The following is a 7,460-nucleotide window of genomic DNA, read 5'->3' on the forward strand; positions in this document are numbered from 1 at the left end:
GCCACGCTGCCCGGGTGTCGGCGCTACGTTGGGAAGTCGGGTGAAGTGTACTACACAACCTTCTTCTTGTAGACGTTGTTGGGCCTCCAAATGCAGTGGTTTGTAGGACAGTAGCAAATTTCCCTCAAGTGGATGACCTAAGGTTTATCAATCTGTAGGAGGCGTAGGATGAAGATGGTCTCTCTCAAACAACCCTGCAACCAAATAACAAAGAGTCTCTTGTGTCCCCAACACACCCAATACAATGGTAAATTGTAGAGGTGCACTAGTTCGGCGAAGAGATGGTGATACAAGTGGTATATGGATGGTAGATAAAGGTTTTTGTAATATGAAAATATAAAAGCAACAAGGTAACTAATGATAAAAGTGAGCGTAAACGGTATTGCAATGCTAGGAAACAAGGCCTAGGGTTCATACTTTCACTAGTGCAAGTCCTCTCAACAATAATAACATAATTGGATCACATAACTATCCCTCAACATGCAACAAAGAGTCACTCCAAAGTCACTAATAGCGGAGAACGAACGAAGAGATTATGGTAGGGTACGAAACCACCTCAAAGTTATTATTTCCAATCAATCCGTTGGGCTATTCCTATAAGTGTCACAAACAGCCCTAGAGTTCGTACTAGAATAACACCTTAAGACACAAATCAACCAAAACCCTAATGTCACCTAGATACTCCAATGTCACCTCAAGTATCCGTGGGTATGATTATACGATATGCATCACACAATCTCAGATTCATCTATTCAACCAGCACATATAACCTCAAAGAGTGCCCCAAAGTTCCTACCAGAGAATCACGACGAAAACGTGTGCCAACCCCTATGTATAGGTTCATGGGCGGAACCCGCAAGTTGATCACCAAAACATACATCAAGTGAATCACGCGATATCCCATTGTCACCACAGATACGCACGACAAGACATACATCAAGTGTTCTCAAATCTTTAAAGACTCAATCCGATAAGATAACTTCAAAGGGGAAACTCAATTCATTACAAGAGAGTAGAGGGGGGAGAAAACATCATAATATCCAACTATAATAGCAAAGCTCGCGATACATCAAGATCGTATCACCTCAAGAACACGAGAGAGAGAGAGAGAGAGAGAGATCAAACACATAGCTACTGGTACATACCCTCAGCCCCGAGGGAGAACTACTCCCTCCTTGTCATGGAGAGCACCGGGATGATGAAGATGGCCACCGGAGAGGGATTGCCCCTCCGGTAGGGTGCCGGAACGGGTCTAGATTGGCTTTCGGTGGCTATGGAGGCTTCTGACAACGGAACTCCCGATCTATTGTGCTCTTGGATGTTTTTAGGGTATATAGAGATATATAGGCGGAAGAAGTACGTCAGGGGGGCCACGAGGGGCCCACAAGGGTGGAGAGCGCGCCCCCTTCCTCGTGGCCTCCTCGTAGATCCCCTGACGTGCACTCCAAGTCTTCTGGGCTTCTTCTGATCCAAAAATAAGTTCCGTGAAGTTTCAGGTCAATTGGACTCCGTTTGGTTTTCCTTTTCTGCGATATTCTAAAACAAGGTAAAAACAGAAACTGGCACTGGGCTCTGGGTTAATAGGTTAGTCCCAAAATGATATAAAAGTGTATAATAAAGCCCTTAAACATCGAAAATAGTAGATAATATAGCATGGAGCAATAAAAAATTATAGATACGTTCGAGACGTATCAGCATCCCCAAGCTTAATTCCTTCTCGTCCTCGAGTAGGTAAATGAGAAAAACAGAATTTTTGATGCGGAGTGCTACTTGGCATAATTTCAATGTAATTCTTCTTAATTGTGGTATGAATATTTAGATACATAAGATTCAAGACAAAATTTTAATATTGACATAGAAACAATAATACTTCAAGCATACTAATTAGCAATTATGTCTTCTCAAAATAACATGGTCAAAGGAAGTTCATCCCTACAAAATCATATAGTTTATTCATGCTCCATTTTCGTCACACAAGAATGCTATCATTATGCACAACCCCAATGACAAGCCAAGCAATTGTTTCATACTTTAGTAATCTCAAACCTATAAACTTTCACGCAATATATGAGCGCGAGCCATGGACATAGCACTATGGGTGGAATAGAATATGATGATGGGGGTTATGTGGAGAGGACAAAAAAAGGAGAAAGTCTCACATCAACGAGGCTAATCAATGAGCTATGGAGATGCCCATCGATTGATGTTAATGCAAGGAGTAGGGATTGCCATGCAACAGATGCACTAGAGCTATAAATGTATGAAAGCTCAACAAAAGAAACTAAGTGGGTGTGCATCCAACTTGCTTGCTCACGAAGACCTAGGGCACTTGAGGAGGCCCATTGTTGGAATATACAAGCTAAGTTCTATAATGAAAATTCCCACTAGTATATGAAAGTTACAAAACAAAAGACTCTCTATCATGAAGATTATGGTGCTACTTTGAAGCACGAGTGTGGCAAAGGATAGTAGCATTGTCCCTTCTCTCTTTTTCTCTCATTTTTTGGGGCTTTCTCTCTCTTTTTTATGGCCTTTCTATTTTTTGGGCCTTCTCTTTTTTATTGCCTTTCTCTTCTTTTTTTTTATTCCTCACTTGGGACTATGCTCTAGAAAATGATGATCATCACACTTCTATTTATTTACAACTCGATATTAGAACAAAAGATGACTCTATATGAATGCCTCCGGTGGTGTAACGGGATTGCGATGAATCAAGAGCGACATGTATGAAAAATTATGAACGGTGGCTTTGCCACAAATACGATGTCAACTAGATGATCATGCAAAGCAATATGACAATGATGATGCGTGTCATAATAAACGGAACGGTGGAAAGTTGCATGGCAATATCTCGGAATGGCTATGGAAATGCCATAATAGGTAGGTATGGTGGATGTTTTGAGGAAGATATAAGGAGGTTTATGTGTGATATAGTATATCATGTCACGGGGTTTGGATGCACCGGCGAAGTTTGCACCAACTCTCAATGTGAGAAAGGGCAATGCACGGTACCCAAGAGGCTAGCAAAGATCACCATCTCGAGGATGCGACAGCCATGTTCCTCTACTCTGCCCAGATGGACACCTGGGCCAAGGAGGCGGTCGAGCCTACTTATTAGCGCGTTGGCATCCATCGGGCCGCGGACAAGGCGAACGTCGCCACTCATGCGAACGGCGTGGCTGGCCTCTGGTGCAAGTATGACGCTGAGGACCTCTGCCCACTCCTGGTGGGGAATAGGGGTACTGACGGGACGTGTTCCCAGATGCGACGCCATGTAGACAGCAGGAAAGTGCCGATGGATCCGCTCTCATTGTGCGGCATGCTGCGCCTCTCGCTCTGCGGCGCTCCAACGGTCTCATCATGCGGTGAGCCACAACCTATCGGCACGGACGCGCCTAGCTTGCTCTGTGGCGCGCCATCGATCATGTTGTGCGGCAAGCTGCAGCCTGTCGGCGCTGACATGCCTATCTTGATCCGGAGCGCTTAAGCGCCATGCGCCAAAGGTCTGCTTAACCCTGGCGATGATGCGCATCATGACATCATCCATCGCATTGCCGGGGAGCGCCTCAGCCTCGACGGGCCATGGTGCCGATACGTCTCCAACATATCTATAATTTTTGATTGTTCCATGCGATTATACTATCTGTTTTGGATGTTTAATGGGCTTATTTATACACTTCTATATTGTTTTTGGAACTAACCTACTAACCCAAGGCCCAGTGCAAATTGCTGTTTTTTTGCCTATTTCAGTGTTTCACAAAAAAGGAATATCAAACGGAATCCAAATGGAATGAAACCTTTAGGAGAGTTATTTTTGGAACAAATGTGATCCAGGGGACTTGGAGTAGATGTCAAGAAATAGACGAGGTGGCCACGAGGCAGGGAGGCGTGCTTGGCCCCCTGGGTGCACCCCCCACCCTCGTGGGCCCCTGTAGCTCCACCGACCTACTTCTTCCTCCTATATATATCCATATACCCCGAAAACATCTAGGAGCACCACGAAACCCTATTTCCACCGCCGCAACCTTTTGTACCCAAGAGATCCCATCTTGGGGCCTTTTCCGGAGCTCCGCCGGAGGGGGAATTGATCACGGAGGGCTTCTACATGAACACCATAGCCTCTCCGATGATGTGTGAGTAGTTTACCACAGACCTTCGGGTCCATAGTTATTCGCTAGATGACTTCTTCTCTCTCTTTGGATCTCAATACAAAGTTCTCCTCGATCTTCTTAGAGATCTATTTGATGTAACTCTTTTTGCGGCCTGTTTGTCGAGATCTGATGAATTGTGGGTTTACTATCAAGTTTATCTGTGAACAATATTTGATTCTTCTCTGAAATCTTTTATGTATGATTGGTTATCTTTGCAAGTCTCTTCGAATTATCAGTTTGGTTTGGCCTACTAGATTGATCTTTCTTGCAATGGGAGAAGGGCTTAACTTTGGGTTCAATCTTGTGGTGTCCTTTCCCAGTGCCAGCAGGGGCAGCAAGGCACGTATTGTATTGTTGCCATCGAGGATAAAAAGATTGAGTTTATATCATATTTCTTGAGTTTATCCCTCCACATCATGTCATCTTGCCTAATGCGTTAGTCTGTTCTTATGAACTTAATACTCTAGATGCATACTGGATAGCGGGCGATGTGTGGAGTAATAGTAGTAGATACAGAATCGTTTCGGTCTACTTGTCGGAGACGTGATGCCTATATACATGATCATGCCTAGATATTCTCATAATTAAGACCTTTTCTATCAATTGCTCGACAGTAATTTGTTCACCCACCGTAATACTTATGCTATCTTGAGAGAAGCCACTGGTGAAACCTATGGCCCCCGGGTCTATCTTCTATCATATAAGTTTCCAATCTATTTTACTTTGCAATCTTTACTTTCAATCTATATCATAAAAATACCAAAAATATTTATCTTATTATTATTATCTCTATCAGATCTCACTCTCGTAAGTGACCGTGAAGGGATTGACAACCCCTTTATCGCGTTGGTTGCGAGGTTCTTATTTGTTTGTGTAGGTACGAGGGACTTGTGTGTAGTCTCCTACTGGATTGATACCCAGGTTCTCGAAAACTGAGGGAAATACTTACGCTACTTTGCTGCATCATCCTTTCCTCTTCAGGGGAGAACCAACACAGTGCTCAAGAGGTAGCAAGAAGGATTTCTTGCACCGTTGCCGGGGAGATCTACTCACAAGTCAAGACATACCAAGTACCCATCACAAACTCTTATCCCTCGCATTACATTATTTGCCATTTGCCTCTTGTTGTCCTCTCCCCCACTACACCCTTGCCATTTTATTCGCCCTCTTTTTCCCGTTCGCCTCTTTTTCGCTTGCTTCTTGTGTCATCGAGTTTCGTCATGGCTAGTCCCTTATCTGCCCCTTTGTCTCCCGAGTTTGAAGTTCTTCACTTCAAACAAAGACAAGGAGAAAATTTAAAAGGTTCTTGGTTTAGGATGATGGAATCTTATCATAATTGCACTCTAGAGGTGAATTTTAGAATTTTACTTCACACTTTTTATGTTGGGCTAAATATGTCGCATAGACAACTCTTGGATTGCGTTGCCACAGGGAATTTTATCGAAATTGACCCTAGTATTGCACATGAAATCATAGAGGGAATAGTGGGAGCACTACCTCAACAAAAGGGGTCACATCATACCCAGGAAGAGACACAAGTTTTTGAGAAGATTTGCGAAGTAACGAAATTTTTACAAAAGTCTCTTGAACCACTTAAGAGTGTTAGCGGAAACCTTCACCGCATGAATATGTTGATTACCCTTTGCAATAGGCGGTTGGATTCTTTAGATCTAAAAATTTCCAAATATGAAGGGAAACATAAAGAACCTCCCGGATTCAAGCATGACTCCGCTAAAAAAATTAAAACCAAAGATGATCATACCTAGAACTATTCTTGCTTGTATGCCTAGCTAGGGGCGTTAAACGATAACGCTTGTTGGGAGGCAACCCAATTTTATTTTTTGTTTCTTGATTTTTGGTTCTGCTTAGTAATAAATAATTCATCTAGCCTCTGTTTAGATGTGGTTTTATGATTTTAATTAGTGTTTGTGCCAAGTAGAACCTTTGGTAAGACATGGGGGTAGTTTTTGCGATCTTGCTGTAAAAGACAGAAACTTTAGCGCTCACGATATTTGCTGCCGTTTTTTACTGGAGAGTGTGATTTGGTTGATTCTTTTTGCAGATGATTAATAGACAAATTCCTCACGTCCACAAATTTATTTCATAATTGTTGGGGTTACATAAGTATTCGAAACCTACAGATTACTACAGACTGTTCTGTTTTGACAGATTCTGTTTTTCGTGTGTTGTTTGCTTTTTTTTGATGAATCTATGGCTAGTGTCGGAGAGTATGAACCATAGAGAAGTTGGAATACAGTAGGTTTAATACCAATATAAATAAAGAATGAGTTCATTACAGTACCTTAATTGGTGGTTTGTTTTCTTATACTAACGGAGCTCATGACATTTTCTGTTGAGTTTTGTGTTGTGAAGTTTTCAAGTTTTAGGTAAAGATTTGATGGATTATGGAATAAGGAGTGGTAATAGCTTAAGCTTGGGGATGCCCAAGGCACCCCAATGTAAAATTCAAGGACAACAAAAAGCATAATCTTGGGGATGCCCCGGAAGGCATCCCCTCTTTCGTCTTCTTCCATCGACAACTTTACTTGAGGCTATATTTTTATTCACCACATGATATGTGTTTTGCTTGGAGCGTCTTGTATGATTTGAGTCTTTGATTTTTAGTTTACCACAATCATCATTGCTGTACACACCTTTTGGGAGAGACACACATGGATTGGAATTTATTAAAATACTCTATGTGCTTCACTTATATCTTTTGAGCTAGATAATTTTGCTCTAGTGCTTCACTTATATGTTTTAGAGCACGGTGGTGGTTTTATTTTATAGAAATTATTGATCTCTCATGCTTCACTTATATTATTTTGAGAGTCCTTTAGAACATAATGGTAATTTGCTTTGGTTATGAAATTAGTCCTAATATGATAGGCATCCAAGATCGGTATAATAAAAACTATCATAGAAAGTGCATCGAATACTATGAGAAGTTTGATACTTGATAATTGTTTTGAGATATAAAGATGGTGATATTAGAGTGTGCTAGTTGAGTAGTTGTGAATTTGAGAAATACTTGTGTTGAATATTGCAAGTCCCGTAGCATGCACGTATGGTAACCGTTGTGTAACAAATTTGAAACATGAGGTGTTATTTGATTGTCTTCCTTATGACTGGCGGTCAGGGACGAGCGATGGTCTTTTCCTAACAATCTACCCCCCTAGGAGCATGGGCATAATGCTTGGTTTTTGATGACTTGTAAATTTTTGCAATAAGTATGTGAGTTCTTTATGACTAATGTTGAGTCCATGGATTATACGCACTCTCACCCTTCCATCATTTCTAGCCTCTTCG

Source organism: Triticum dicoccoides, chromosome 5A, assembly GCF_002162155.2.
Source record: "Triticum dicoccoides isolate Atlit2015 ecotype Zavitan chromosome 5A, WEW_v2.0, whole genome shotgun sequence".
In the NCBI taxonomy this organism is placed as follows: Eukaryota; Viridiplantae; Streptophyta; class Magnoliopsida; order Poales; family Poaceae; genus Triticum; species Triticum dicoccoides.